General features: G+C 40.6%; 1 protein-coding gene across 1 annotated transcript in view; it reads right to left on the reverse strand.

The window, feature by feature from the left end:
- Window positions 1-16063, reverse strand: part of LOC114656856 (40S ribosomal protein S25) — a 1002297-nt gene that overhangs the window by 579065 nt on the left and 407169 nt on the right. The gene's annotated exons all lie outside the window — the stretch shown is intronic.

Raw genomic sequence — 16063 nt, forward strand, 5'->3', positions numbered from 1 at the left:
CAGATGTCAGACAATGAAGACAGGACCCCTGACCCTGGGCACAATTTCAAGGGTGTCTAAATGTTGTGTAGAAATAAAGGTAAGACGATATAGGAAACTTAGTGCATGAGCATCTCAATTTTGCTCCAATCCTGGTTTTAATCTTTGGTTAATGACTTCAGCTTTACTCTTTCCCCGTGATCTTTTGCTAATGGTCTCTATTCTTAGTGTACCAACTTCTGCTTTGACTGACAGTCTTTTTGAAAAACAGGATATCTGCCACTCTGCTTAAAATTCATCCATAAGGACTTGTATGGAAAGCTCTTGACGGTCACAACAAGCTCCTTGTGTCTGTGCATTGCCAGCTGCTCAGGCCGGTGGGTTGTCTGGCCGCACTCTGCTTGATTTATGCTTATGTAGTAAAAATCTGATCTATTGTTAATTATTGCTATGATGCAGAGGAACAGTAGGCAGCACTCTATAAAGCAGTCACTGATTTATTAAAAGGAAAATGCTGCTGCCATTCAATTTGCATCCAAAAAGACATCCTTCAAGGGCTCTCATTCCCTTACTTTATTCAGTTTTCAGGCATGGAATGCAAAAGTGTTACAGATAAAAGCCGATAAATACTGGGTGGCCCGTCTGGCAGTACTTTGCTAAATATTGGACATAACAGAAGTTCCATTAAAAAAAAATGAGTGGTAAAATGTTCTGTCCTGTACTGTAAAAATTCTCTGAAGGTATCTGGTGGATAAAAATGATCTGAATAAAAACCTGACAGATCTTCTCTAACCATGCTGGTGGCCATCAAGCTTTATATGTGTTCAATGTACAATTTCATTCCCTCGTTTCATGTACTTAAAAGTAATTCACAAGTTCTCCGGATGTAAAAAAATGTAATTAGTCTTACTTTTCTATTACTATTCATATTTCATAGATGCTGTGCACTAAAATGAAATCAACATCATTGCTGGCTGCCCATTGCTGGGAGGATGAGTCTCATGAATGCCATGACCAGAAGACATCTGACAAGAGCAGTCTGCGATCCAGAGCCTCTGTCAGACGATTGTAAGATGGTGTATGATGGAGGGTTATTGGATGGGGGATTCATTTATCATTCCAACCTTACAGACTGGCATCTTTATGCTTACATACAGTATATAACTCTTTCATATTTTGTAATTCTGTGCAAGCCCTTCCAAGCCCATCTTCATAACATGCTTGAAGTATAAGAACAAAATGAATGAAATTCTACCTTGGCAGCATCGTGACACAATGAGTGGTTAGCAGTGCTCACAGCTCTAGAGCCCTGGGTTCAAATTCCCAGTGTGTTCTGTGTTTAGGTGGAGTTTGCACGTTCTCCTTCCATCTGTTTGACTTCCCACCCAGGCCCCATAGAGCTGCTGATTAGATTGATTGGGGTTTCTAAATTGGCGTGGTGTGAGGAATTGCAGGTGTGTATGAAGCCTGAGTGCAATCTGTAATGAACTGGTTGTTGGATCATTGTAGGCCATGTTCTCATACAATCAGTTTGATCCAGATTTAGACTTGACAATGAATGCAATATACTGTGTAATGTTTATAAACGGGAGAGAAAAATCCTTGTCTAATTATCTCATATTACCTTACTGGGCATCACAATCGACAGAGGCACTGCTGCCTCACGGATCCAAAATCCTTGGCCTGAAAACTACATCTAGTTGTTGTCCCTGCGTTGTTTGCTGTCCTGCCTGTGTCCATGTAAATGTTCCTCCAACATCCCAAAAGACTTGTGTGTCTTAACTGAAGGTTGTGAGCCCGGGTGTGGCTGTGTGTGAATACTGTAGGCCCAACAGAGCACCTTTCAGGGAGTCTGCTGTCACTGGGACCTGTTGTTCATGGAGAAACAATCAAAAACAAACAAGCAAAGCAATACTCTGCCCAGAAATGACATTTTTTAAATAGATGCTACTTACCCCACGTTTGTAGTGACAGCAAAGAAAAAATGTAATCTCATGTTTTAATACAGAATAGAGATTAAAAAAAAATTCTATTGTGAACAGCGTTGGACAATGGCATAGGTCACCAGCAAACAATAACAAAACATCCATAATAAAATCTCACATTCATCATGTCACATGTGAACTTATTCAGATGCATGCTCACAATATCCCAAACAAAATCTCTTTTACTAAAATATCATTACATAAACTAGTTTTGAAAACTGCTCTCCTGAATGAAAATGAAGCATGTTCAGATGCATCGAGCATTGTAATGAAAGACACGCCCCCCTCCATTCATTGGCCGAGAGTCCAGCCCAATCACAGCTTAATCATCAGCTAACATTTCACTTCACGTGACATCAACAAAATTGGGCATTTTATGAAATTCAGATTTGGTGTCTTGACGTGTAAATCTGTGTCCTGTTAGTTCAATAATATCCAACTGCAGAGCTAGAGCACCATATGTCACCGCAGATCTACGCCTGCAGTTCTACACCGGCAGTTAGAGGACGGAAGTTAAGGTTAGGGGTTAGTATGGTTAACGTGTAGGATAAATAGTTAAGGTTGGCGTTTAGGGTTTGTTAAGGTAAGGGTTTGATGTGGTTAGCATGTCAATCAATTTGGTTTGTGACGACCGATAAACGTTTATTACCAAACGGCCGGTCTAGTCATGCAGTGATGTCACTTCTGCCCTGAAACTGCTGGTGTAGACCTGTGGCTCTGCAAGTCAATACATCTCTGTTAGTTTGCTGGCAATGGAGGGTGTGTATTCCACTTCTCTCTGTCCACCTCCAGAAATTGATTTTTGCAGTGCAAGAAGTAGCGTTAAAAAGTACAACATAAGAAAACCATCAAAACTGGACAAAGACTGCAAAGTTTCTTTGATAATCAGGCCGGTCAATTAACTTTCTTATGCCAGTATGCTAACAAATTCAGGTAACCTGTTTTTTATATTTAACATTAGCTTCCTCTGTTTTGACAGATTTCATTAGATTTTAATAAACTTAGGTACCTTACCTGTAGAGCCAAATAACCATATTTGATCTGCATTCCTAGTGACCATTTACAGTCACATTATTTTCAAACATGTATTCATCTTTGTTGTATGTGAGTTATTAAGGTTCCTGACATGGAACACACAAACACAGCATTTAAACTTAATGTTTGTATTCTTCTTCTTTCGGCTGCTTCCATTAGGGGTTGCCACAGCAGATCATTTTCTTCCATATCTTTCTGTCCTCTGTATCTTGCTCTGTTACACCCATCACCTGCATCTCCACCACATCCATAAACCTTCTCTTAGGCCTTCCTCTTTTCCTCTTCCCTGGCAGCTCTATCCTTAGCATCCTTCTCCTAATATACTCATCATCTCTCCTCTGCACATGTCCAAACCAATGCAATCTCGCCTCTCTGACTTTGTCTCCCAACCGTTTGTATTGTTAATCAAAAAAAAAAATAATAATGTAATGACATTGCAGTAACGTTAAGTTGTGTATACCGAATCAGGAGCAGGTGCTATTGCATCGTTCACACATTGCATTGTGTTCCACTGAGAAGACTCTAGTGTGTAGAAAAAAAAAATCAAAGAAAACCTGAACATAGTCTGTGTTATGGCGTGCAGAAAGAGTCCCTTTAAAATTAAGAACCCAATGGTATTTCACAAATCTCTTACCATCTGTTACCTGTTATATATCTAAATAAATAAGAGTTTCTTTCTGGAACCTTCATATGGATGGGTCCCCTATGGCAACTCCCTAAAGAACCCCTCTGGCACCTCTGTTTTTAAGAGTGTACTCAGAGGGGGGCAGCTCTGCAGTTCGAATCCTCAGTCATGTCAGAGCACATTCTGTTTGAGTTGAGAAGAGCATTTTCCGACAATTATTTCTTTAACAAAATTTTAGAAAAATTAGGATGTTGGAGGCATACGACTCAATGACTTCAGATGTCGATTATGTGACACGAGTAACATGAGATTTCTTCATGGTTCTTTAGATATTGTTTGCTGTTGTCCAACATTGGTAACCATAGACTCCCATTCTATCAGAAGCTCTTTGTCACCATTCTGCATGAAAACATGAGATTAAAAATGTCTTTCTACCACCACTACAAACTACGTGGGGTAAGTAACTCATATAAAAAAGTAACCGCCCCCTGTGGTTATACCCACGTAGTAGTGAAACAGGACAGCGAGGAGTGCCCTGCTTAGCTCCCCTCTCCTGATGTCACGCTTCCTCTTCCCCTCGGCCCGCGGCATCTGTCTCGGATTAGCGCAAATAAATCGGTACTGTAAGTGAACTATGATACATAGCGCAATGAGAGAAGTCGCAAAATCAACCGGAATGTTCAAGCAAATTCTAGAAAAAAACTCGATCTAAATCTATTAAGTAGTTCTGTCATTTGCTAGCTAAGGTAAGGTACACACCCCAAGGCTGGCGTGTGAGTGAGTAGGTCTCCGCCACCTCCCCTTGGCCCGCTCACAGATTTGCGCAAATAAATTGGTACCGCAAGTGAACTATGATACATAGCGCAATGAGAGAAGTCGCAAAATTAACCGGAATGTTCAAGCAAATTCTAGAAAAACCAATAACAGTGCAATACTGAGCAAATACACTTGACTTGAGCATTCATAGTTTTCATACTCTCTGTGTACGTTTAGCATTTGTTTGTTCAGAGGTTGATGCGCTTGCTGCTTCCTGAGCTGCTCTTCTTTTCTCCGCCCTAGCGGCCCGCTTCTTCTCTTCTTTCATCTGCGACTTTTCGTGTAAAAACTGATTAAGTCAGTGTTTGTATTGCAATCACTTAGTACGTTTTCCTTAATTTTTCACTTAAGCTGGCACTTAAGTCTTCAATCTGCCTCAAGAATGATTTAAAATATGTAGAGGTAGAGGAAGTGATGGCGAAGGTTTTAGGGATGAGAATGGCACCCGTACTCATGTGCCGCACGTCTGCCCTGCTACGAGCTGCAGAGAGTTGATTCTACAAAAAAATAAAATAAAAAGAGTAGTAACCTTGGAGGTCAATCATCACCCTGAAAGCGCATAGCAGACATCACGTAGTATATGTGTACCAAATTTCAGGTCAATAGTTCAAACGGATTGCGAGCTACAGGGGATTTAAAATCCTTGTCAGACAAACGAACAGCCACGGTAGCGTATTATTTATAAAGAAACCCAATCAAATCTGTTAAGTAGTCCTCTCGTGAAAGGCGGACAGACATACAGGTACAGACGTTGGATTTTATATATGCATATAGAAATATGATTTTGGGTGAAGTATTTTTTTAACTGAATCAGTGACATCCTACATTATAAAGGAGGCATTTAGTCCTTAAACGCACAGGATTTCACATTTTTTAAATTAATGAATTTAAAAAGGTTTGCTTAAGACTTAATATGGTGAGAGATCTTTTAATTTCAGATCACAGGATTTTGAATATGTTTTTGAGAACAAGAAACCAAGTGTCTATTTTTCCACAATGGCGGAGTTTTCAAGTACATTTTCATACACTTCTTGCTTTATGATATCACCGGCTGTGTTTTAAACTTATTGGTTGAAGTTCATAGGCTTGATGCAGTTATTGCGAGCCAGGGATATGTAACCAAACATTAAGTATTTTTGACTTTCATTTAGTTGAAAACATCCTGTTCCAATATTTTTGCTCACTTGAAAAACTGCGTGGTTTGATACAAAATGCGCTCTGTTTGATGTTGTTTAACTTATCTAGATGTAAATACCAGAGAAGAAAAGCTGAAACTTTGATCTCTCCTCTCATATTCGTCTTTTGATCTCACACACAAATGTCTTCAGTGCATAGCAAAAAAACAAATTAATTGGCCTTGCTGTTCTAATAATTTTGGAGGGGACTGCACATAAATACATCTCACCACAACCTCTAACAAATCAGTTGAAAGAATAACAGTTATAGTCAGCGTTGCCAGGTCTGTGGTTATCTTGCCCAGATGGGCTATTTTTGATCTAGAAAATATGTTTTTTGGGCTACTTTTTTTTTAAAAAACATCACAATATTTTGGGCTATTTTTCAACCCCCTCCACCGCATTTTTAACATATTTTCCATCCATCTGCCACCCCTTCCACTGCTATTTGCACTTGTATATGTTTTTTTATGTATCTTTGAGGGGATCCAACCAACCCCATTGTGTGATGGTATATACCCATTCTATCACTTAGATAGATAGATAGATAGATAGATAGATAGATAGATAGATAGATAGATAGATAGATAGATAGATAGATAGATAGATAGATAGATAGATAGATAGATAGATAGATAGATAGATAGATAGATACTTTATTAATCCCAAGGGGAAATTCACTTGGAAATATCTCTGAGGGGACACCCCCCGGCCCACGCTTTGATCGTATGTACCTAACCCTCTCGCTCTGACACTACGTCCACTTTCCAGTGCGTCATTTTGTCTACCTCAGGTATTGGGCCTTTTTGTTTTTTTTAAATTCACTATTTGTAAGCTTTCCCTGGGCTATAATTTTTTAAGGACTTGGCAACCCATAATAGCGAGGATCATGAAAGAATAGGATTGTGTGAGGAAACAAATTGTTGAATGACATCCATGCAAACATGAGGAGGCTGTGCAAACTCTAATGGACTGTGTAGTCATTCCAAACCGGAGTACAAGTGTTAAGAGGAATCAATAAAGATAATAATGATATGAATTTTAAAAAAAGACAACACTGCTCACTGACATATTAACCTTTGAATTATCCAAAGCAGCTGATAATGAATCTAAATGGCTGGAGGCCGAGAAAGCACTGGCAACAGCATAACACAAGTACCAGGAATTGTTTCTGGTTGTCATGCTAATATATTTAGGGACACCGAGCTGATGAAAAGCAGAGCTGGAAAAAAGACGCAGCCTGCAGAGATAGAGAATGAGAGAGGGAGAGGAGACAGTCAGGGCAGGCCGAGCTCAGCGGCGAGTCGTGCATTCTTGGCCACTGGAATTTGTTCCACATGCTGGGCTCGCTCAGATGAAGACAATTGACTGGCACAAATGAAAAAATCGAGTAATAGATTCACAACTGATGGATAAATGAATAAAGGCATTAATTAATTACACAAAACTCAGTGAACCTGTAATAAATAATGCTGTCTAAAAGTAGCACTCATCACAGTGTACAACGTCTCTCTCAGTTCTCATTTGAAGTTTGCGACAATTCTCACACAATACAATCGTTATCAAAAGATTACATTTTAGATAGGGAGAATAAAAAAGCCAATGAAGAATAATGCAATAAAACAGCATTCAATATGAAGAAGCATATACCGTGAGATTTATTTTAAAACTTTCATATTTTAAAATAAATATTTATTTTGTCAGTCATTATCCAATTTTATACCTATAAATAGACTGGTTTGAACTTTACATAAAAAGACAGATATTTATGTCAACCAGCTTGATGCAACAGGGTCGTAAGAAAAGCATATCAGTCATGGGTGGCTTGCCATACATTGATGCTCTTCTAGGGTTTCCAGGCATGTTCTCTGTGTCCTTTGGTGCATTGGTTCTCAACCTTTTTGGCCTTGGGGTCCAGTTTTATTTAGATTTTTGTTCAGCGTTAACACTTTGTCAACAGTCATTTTGATGTAAACTGGCCTGAACAGCACACATTTACAAATACAGTAACAGTAGTACTAGGGTGTTGTACCGTGTTAGTCATTATGAATGTAGAGAAAAGCCAAGCAAAATGACACCTTTTATTGGCTAACTAAAAAGATTACAATATGTAAGCTTTCGAGGCAATTAGGCCCCTTCTTCAGGCAAGATGTAATGAATGGGGCCTGAGTTGCCTCGAAAGCTTGCATATTGTAATCTTTTTAGTTAGCCAATAAAAGGTGTCATTTGGCTTGGCTTTTCTCTAAATGCAGTAACTGTAAATACATATTCAACTTTTAAATACTGTGAGCTGTAACATGAAAACGCTCGGTACTCATCCAAAGTTAAAACGACACACTGGTGTTTAACACTGAATCAAATTTTGCGTCAATTTGTCTTTCTAATTAGTGACATGTCTTACAAATAAAAGATGCAAGAACGACCGATGGGTTCAAAAACACTGCAACACTGCTGGATAGTCAATTCACACCGGCCAAAAAGTGACTGTTGGAGTAACTGGCAACTCCAAATTTTGCCCGGCTTATGCGAATATTTTTGTTAAAAGTAAATGTCTTTTTTTTTTAACCAGACAGCGTTTGAGGGGGAATCTGTCGTAAACCGAATGCTGGCCACTCGTCCATCTTATATGATGATAATGATCTTTTAATGATAGATGGGGACATATCATCATGGGTAAATAAACTTATACTAGTATGGACGTTTGGGTTGTTTCGGTCAATCAGAAAATATGCCTAACCTGTACGTGCATTCAGGATCCTCTACAGATTTGCTCCTGCGTAACGCACTAGCTGCACTGCAGCTTCACGTGCACATCATACCACAGGCTTTTTAAATTCATATTCTGTCATCATGTTTTTTTATTATTCCTCAAGTGATCGCTACTCTTTAGTTTTGCCTCCGTGTAGAGGGATAGGAGTTTGTAGTCTATGAAGCCTTCTTTCTCTGCCTATATGTCCACTGACCAGTTCGGACATTTCGCTACAATAAAGAAAACATGCCATCAGTCTGCAATTCGGGGCCAGGTTTGCACACCCTTGACACATTTAACTGCACCTACCTAATGGTCTTCTGGATTAAATCTTTATTAAGAAAACAACATTAATGTTTCAAAGTAACGCCTAATTTTAAAAAAAGTGCTGATCTGCTAAAAGAGCAGTGATATGGCATTGTCTGGGAGAAGACCAGTCTTCTCTGGCCCAACAAGCACTCACAGTTTCTGTAGGATCGTCCCAGTATTCTTTCCCTTTTTTTATTTAAACCTCAGCCTCCAGCTGCTCTCCGACAAGTTTAGGGATCTAAACGGAGAAGAGGGAAGCTGTTAACGCAGCCGATTGGTGCATTTCAACTGTTTACATTCAAATATTAAGGCGTGGTCTGGTTTGTCATTGGTCGGAACTTACGGAGTAGACGGCGAGTGGCCCCACCCACTTAATATGCACAACAAGGAGCACGTGGCGTGTATATACAGCGGCTGCTATGCTGACTGTGAAACGTGTAGGAAAAGCGTTTCATAATAATGGATTGAAGTTTGTAAAGCAGTGCATTTGCTTGTTCGGCTCCCTCACAGTTCCCGCAGTTCTAGCACGAATTTAGAAAGTGAGTGGAGTTTGTGTTTCTGTACAAATTTCGAAGACTTAAAGTTAATTGGTGACTCAAAATTGGAATAATGTGACTGTGATCGTGCCTGAATGTGTATGCCTTGCACTAGAGGAGCCGAGATAAGCGCAGAGCTCCTCGAATCCTGAAATAGAACTGAATCTGAAATTGAGTGGATATAATTTCCAACAATTAATTCATAAACAATTCATAAAAGATTTTGATGAATCCCCATTCCATGGCAAGGTACACAAATGCACCCATAAGCAATCACTTAGGCCTATACATACTGGACCAGTTCACACGTGCCAACCGCGCCTAACCCAACACAGCAGGTACCCTCATAAAGAAAGCCGCACCAGTATACCGAAAATATATTTAGGAATTGTAACCAGGTCCACACTCTTAGTGCCAGTCGAAGTCCATATGGAGCCCTAGGCGCGATGGAGGGACGTCGCCCCTTGATATGCATAGCGGGTAGTCGGAATTATTACCCCCCACGTCTCCCTTGTTGTCCGGATCGTGCGCCCCTTCAGCAGCACATACGTGCCCCTTTGTGCATATTCCGCGGACTTTAAGAAGCATGTGCGCCCCTCTGATGACGGCGCCTATGTCCCCTAATGGTTTGACCGCCTCTGCATACCCACCCACGTCTGTTATTAAAGAACCAGTAACGGCGCACTGCACGATAACTTGCAGTGAATACACTTGACTTGATTATTCCTAGTTTTCATCCTTTTTCTCTGTACGTTTAGTTTTCGTTTGTTCAAATGTTGATGCGCTTGCTGCTTCCTGAGCTGCTCTTCTTTTCTCCACCCTAGCGGGCCGCTTCTTCTCTTCTTTCGTCAGCATCTTTTCGTGTTAAAACTGATTAAGCCAGTGTTTGTGATGTAATTACTTAGTACGTTTTCTTTAATTTTTTGACTTAAGCTGGCACTTAAGTCTTCAATCTGCCTTAAGAATAATTTAAGATAAGAAGAGGTAGGGGAAGTGACGGCGAAGGTGGTAGGAATGTGAAGGGCGCCTGTACCCATGTGCCGCAAAGCTGCCCTGCTGGTCACTGCCGAGAGTTGATTCTACAATACTATAAAATAAAAATATAAAGAGGAATAACCTTGGAGGTCAATCATCACCCCGAAAGCGGTTAGTAGACATAACGTAGTATACGTGTTCCAAATTTCAGATCGGTAGGTCAAACGGTTTGTGAGCTACAGGTGATTTAAAATCCTGGACAGACAAATGAACAGCCACGATAGTGTATTATATATAAAGATAAAGACAAGTACATTTGGAATAGCCATTTGTAGAACTGCATATAAATGTAAGTAATAGTATACAATTACTAAAAACTATGAAGTTTAGTATCGGTGCGAAGCATATAAAAATGAAGTGCCAATGTGCCTCCGTTTTAGAACGGAAATGAAGGTGATTTACCAATTCGAGAATGTTATACTTGAAAGTATGCATTACTTTTTAAATAATAAATAATAATATTATTATTACTTTTTTGTCTGTCATTAGTATTATGTTACTGTCAGTACTCTGTAAAATGTATGACAAATCATTTTTTGATGCACCGAAAATGTTTGATGTTTACATAACTCAGGCACCCCCACACTCATACACATATATACAGTATTAGTTATTTTGAACTTAACAAGTATATAGATCATAATATATTGTAGCAATCTAAATGGAAATCCTTATACCGTTTTCAAAGTGAAACCCAGCCCATCTGCCACCCTATTTGGTACAATAAGCGCCCCGTCTATTCTGATTCATGACTTGGGTGTCTCCGATTCGTTCAAAATCCACTCATCTTAATCTTTCATTTACTTGTCTGCCTTTATACACGACACAAATACGCAGACTTACAGTTTGAACTTGAACTTGATTGTTCTTTTCATTCACTTGTTCTGGAGAATTTTCCAAATACCTATCGAATTCCGTAAATGCTAGAAGTGATTACACTCTGTTGGGCCCTTAACCTGCATTAAGGTATGACGTTAATCAGGTCCTCCAAGTTGAAGTGAAGCCTCGGGGTTTCACGCTGTTCCATTCCATTCGAGCTAGTGTGGTGCTGAGGTGTCACTCATTGCACGGCTGCACTCGGGTCCTAATCTGGGATCTTGAGGTGGCTCGTCGTGTGAAGGGTGCGGCTACGCGCTGTATCAGTGCCTGCTCCCAAACTTAGCTCAGCTCAGACCAACAGGATGGTTCAAAATGATCTATCTTAATACATGACATATCCGTCGCTGTTACCCAACATTACCTTTTCCCCTTTTCTCTGTGCTCATACACTCGCCTTGCCGCCATTATACAGTATTTCGAATTTTATTTATAAACCAATCCTTTAATTTCTTTTAGGCGTATGCCTCTTTTTATATCGCCCAGGATGCCAAAAGAAGATATTACTGGTTGGTTTTAAGTGTGACATCCCACTTTGCATCTGGCATACACATGATTTGTGATTTTCAGTGGACATCCGGCATGTTGTTGACAGCTATGATCGAAATAGACAAGAAAGGCAGTTAACACGCACTAAATCAGCCTATAGACTGTGGAAAAAGCTAGAAACTTAAAAGTACACAACTTATCACGTGATCTAAGCTGCACTATGTTTTAGGTGAGGCTAAAGGAACTCCATTGTTCGAAATTTATGAGTATAACTATTGCAACGGCGCTGGACAAGTTACATCAGCCAGAGAATAATCGGCAAAACAATGAGCTGGCATTACATCATCTATAGCCGGAGATCCTATAAAAACGACAAAGTCTGCACTGTCGCATGGGCATTTTTCAACTAGTGCTGCAAAAGGCAAGCAGTCCTTTTAAGAATAGCGAGCCACTTTAAAGAGCAAAGAATCCATCCGTTGCGGCGCTACAATATATATAAAACTGATGTCTTGATATACTGTATATATTGGCCGAAATGGAGTATGGTTCAGGTTCAAAAGAAATGCTAGAAAACCAGCCAGGCTGTCCCATTTAATTCATCAAACAAACGAAAACAAAGCAAACACGCAATGGCATTACACAACAGAAATGCAGGATATGGCCTTCTCTTAGTCGAGCGGTGCTGGATTTGAGGACCTCCGTCTTCCGGTTTGGCCCAAACCAAGGGGACACGCCTCCTTACCCAAGTACAACACACTCGTGATGGGAACGCCTCTTTCCTCAACTGGTGACGCCCCTTGGCCCACCTTGTGATGCTGATTGGTTATTTGATTACATTATATTTTTGGCACGATTAAAGCCTGGTCTCGAATCGAAATGCAATACACACAGAGGTGCTGCTAAGTGAAATGCATTTCTTTTAATTATATCACGCAAGCTATGGACACAAATTAAAATGTCCGTGTTGTTGTTTTGCATTTTAAACTGACACGAATGGAGCGTGCCATTGTGAAAGCAATCATTTGGTTGATAAGATTTTAAAATGACACATTAAAACCGTGCCAAAATAAAATGGCCTCCTTGCATTTTATTGTAGTTAACATTGCATTTAATTATGGCGCAAAAATAATCTTCCATAGGAGATGTTCCCCTTGGAACGGTGCTGTATAAAATGTAGTTTTTTGGGATCCTCTTTATTTAGGCAGTTGTGTTCTACTCATTAGGACACTGTTACTGGCTTACTGGGTTATGCAAAGCAAGTCACTTAACCTGCTTGTGCCATAGAAACCTAAATAAATATGGGAACTAGTGCAGCACTGCCGTGCATTGGCAGACAGTGTTACCCCCTAGTGGTAAAGAATTGGACTGCAAAGGAGAAAGCTGCTAATTCAGTCACCATCACCAAATGAGTTACTTAACCTATCAGGATCCATCCATTATCCAACCCGCTATAACTACTGGGTCACGGGGGTCTGCTGGAGCCAATCCCAGCCAACCCAGGGCGCAATGCAGTAAACAAACCCGGGGCAGGGCGCACACACACACACACACACACGCCCACACACCAAGCACACACTAGGGACAATTTCGGATCGCCAATGCACCTAACCTGCATGTCTTTGGACTGTGGGAGGAAACCCATGCTGACACAGGGAGAACATGCAAACTCCACGCACCTAACATAGAAATACTTGATATGCCATTCAGTGGGATCACCGGGTAGTGCCATTAGAACTTATAACACCCAAATGACTGTCTATTAAATTTTTGTGCAATATTTTGGCTTGATGAACCAATCAATTGTCTGTGTGCTGAAATCACAAGGGGGCTCGGTGCAACAGTCGAGTCTCTGTGTGCCACTAATAGTGGGAATTACCACACTGCATTAAATGGCCGAGTGTCCACCCACTCCATCATTTAAAATATGATCGACTCCCTGTTAATGAGCTCACTCTATTCATCAAGTTAAATCAGGGGTCTGTGGGGGTCTTATTCCAGTCTTGGTTGCTGCACTGGGTGACACCGACCCTAGTAATGTCACTGGTGCCAGTCAAGTGGCTTGGGGTGCTGTTTTGTTATGGAAAGTCATTATACAATACTTGTGAATGTTTTCACAGGCCTCCTAATGGCTAAAGAATTGGACAAAAAGTACAAAGTGGCAAAGAAACATAAACAGCTGTTAGGTCTGGATGGTGCTCTGCCTTGGAGGCTCAGGACTGGACTTTAAAGAACATGTTTTTTGAATTAATCCTTGCCCCTTTCTCATTGTATGACTGCAGTTTACTGACACATTCCCAGTTTTGAGCATCATGTCCTGTTCGCCCAAACAAATTCCATGAGGTCACATTTTCTGCCATATATGGGAAAAAAAGGAAACTGTATGCAATAATCTCATTTAATGACTCAAAAAAAGCATAACCTTTTATCAATTACCTTAATGTATGCACCCTGAAACACTCTCCTGCTATAATCCCCTGAGTCTGCACTTCACTATGTGTTCTGGGTGACATTTTAAGAAAAAGAGTCACCTTAACTCAGCAAAAATGTAACCCGTCAGCTTTCCCCTTGTAGAAGGCTGTAAACAATGTCACCATAGCTGTGTGTTAGCCTTTCTGGATGACAGAATGATACAAGTGTACTGAGCTGCTAGTGGATTATAAATGTACAGCTTAGACTTTCCAGTTGGGCTATTCCAGCAGGTGTCTCACACTAGTGCTTTGGAGTCACCTTCAAGCATCAGAAAAGTTAAGCAACTCCAAACCAAGCCAAGGAGGGGCACCAGTGCTAACAGGCTCATCTTCATTATTCACAGTTCAGAAGTTCAATGAGCAGAGGACCCCTAAAGACACGCCCACATCCTCTTCCAAGCCCCGCCTCTTCCAGGACCTCACTATAAAAGCATCTCAACAACTGGAAGTGGGCATTCATTCTGAACCTGGAGAGCAGACAGACCTCTAGTCTCTAATGTTTCAGCTTATTTGTTGTATCAGCCTTCCTGGAGCTATTTAAACCCGTGTGTGCTTGTTATTTTTGATTCTACCTTGTTTTCAATTTCGGTCACACAAGGTTGTCATCTAACTCCCCTACATTTAGCTCTTGGACCCTTGTCTTTCATTACACAGGATAAACTGTCTATTCTGTTAATGGCTGGGCACTAAATACATCAGCTTTAGGTGACACAAGCTTATTAAGATAACATCCATCCATTTTATGTCCCCACTCTTTCCAATGGGAGCTGCAGGGAGGCAGAGCTAATCCTGGTAGGACACTGCTGAGGGCAGGAATCCCCTCCACATACGCATGCCAGTCCATCACAAGCACAGTGACACACACGGGGCCCATCAACTGAAGCTGCACGTCTTTGGGATGTGACAGGTGTTTTGTTACAGATGGAGTGTGTTCCCTGGGTTATGTTTGTTATCTTTTTACTTCCATTTTGGTTATGGCACCAGAAATTCCCTGCTGAGTTAAGTTCACATTCTAGTTCAATGTTCAAAATGTCAAGAAATGATGAATCAAGAATGGCATCTATGTGTGTGTGTATCTGTGGAAAATCAAAATTGATTTCTATGCAGATTTCATTGGAAATTTATGTGCTTTTTGCATTGTGTCGAGGTCCTGGATGACTTCATCCCAGCAAAGATAGAACATCTTAAACAAGCAGTTTCTGAGATATCTGCCTTGAACTTGCGTGAGTCACTGTCTTGCACCCAAGAGAAGACGCTGAGTCCAGAGGCTTCAAGAAAATCATCTTTATTCCAATCAAAACAGGAACAGTCAGAGTACTGATTCAAACGGGAGCTACCTCTTCAATACACACAGACACAGCAAACAAGCAGGGATGGGGCCAGTTCAGTGACTGTGTTAGACTGTTTCCAGAATCAACCATTGGCCAACGGGTACGGCATGGGCATCTAGGCTATGGGTTAAGTCCAGCAGTGAGTGGACATCGCTCTGGAGCATCTCATCACAAAGGTCTTTGTTTTTCCATGACAAGACTGTGTTAATAGTGAGCTTTTCCACAATGCGCTCGAAGGTGTCTCCATGAAATATACACAGACACAGCAAACGAGCAGGGATGAGGCCAAGTCAGTAGCTAGGTTATAATGTTCCCTGCATCACCCATCGGTTGACAGATGTGTTGCACAGTGTTGTGGGATACAAAAATCTGTAAATTTTGTTCTGTATTTTCATTTTATTTTGCTCAAGACAGCAGATTAACTACATTCAGGACAAATCAAAGCATATTCTCTTCTCAGTTGTACCTCACTTTTAAAACAGCTGTTCCAACAAAAAAAGGAAGACATGCTGGTGCATAAGGCTATTGATCAGTTTATAACTTGGGCATCTGGAACAAAAGTAGCTAAATTATTTTACAGCCTGGGAAAGGAAGACATGCCGATACCTCAGGCAACATAAAAAAAAATGTATTGCTTGGGAAAACGGATGAGTGA

The sequence above is a fragment of the Erpetoichthys calabaricus genome, chromosome 9 (assembly GCF_900747795.2).
Source record: "Erpetoichthys calabaricus chromosome 9, fErpCal1.3, whole genome shotgun sequence".
NCBI classification, from domain to species: Eukaryota; Metazoa; Chordata; class Cladistia; order Polypteriformes; family Polypteridae; genus Erpetoichthys; species Erpetoichthys calabaricus.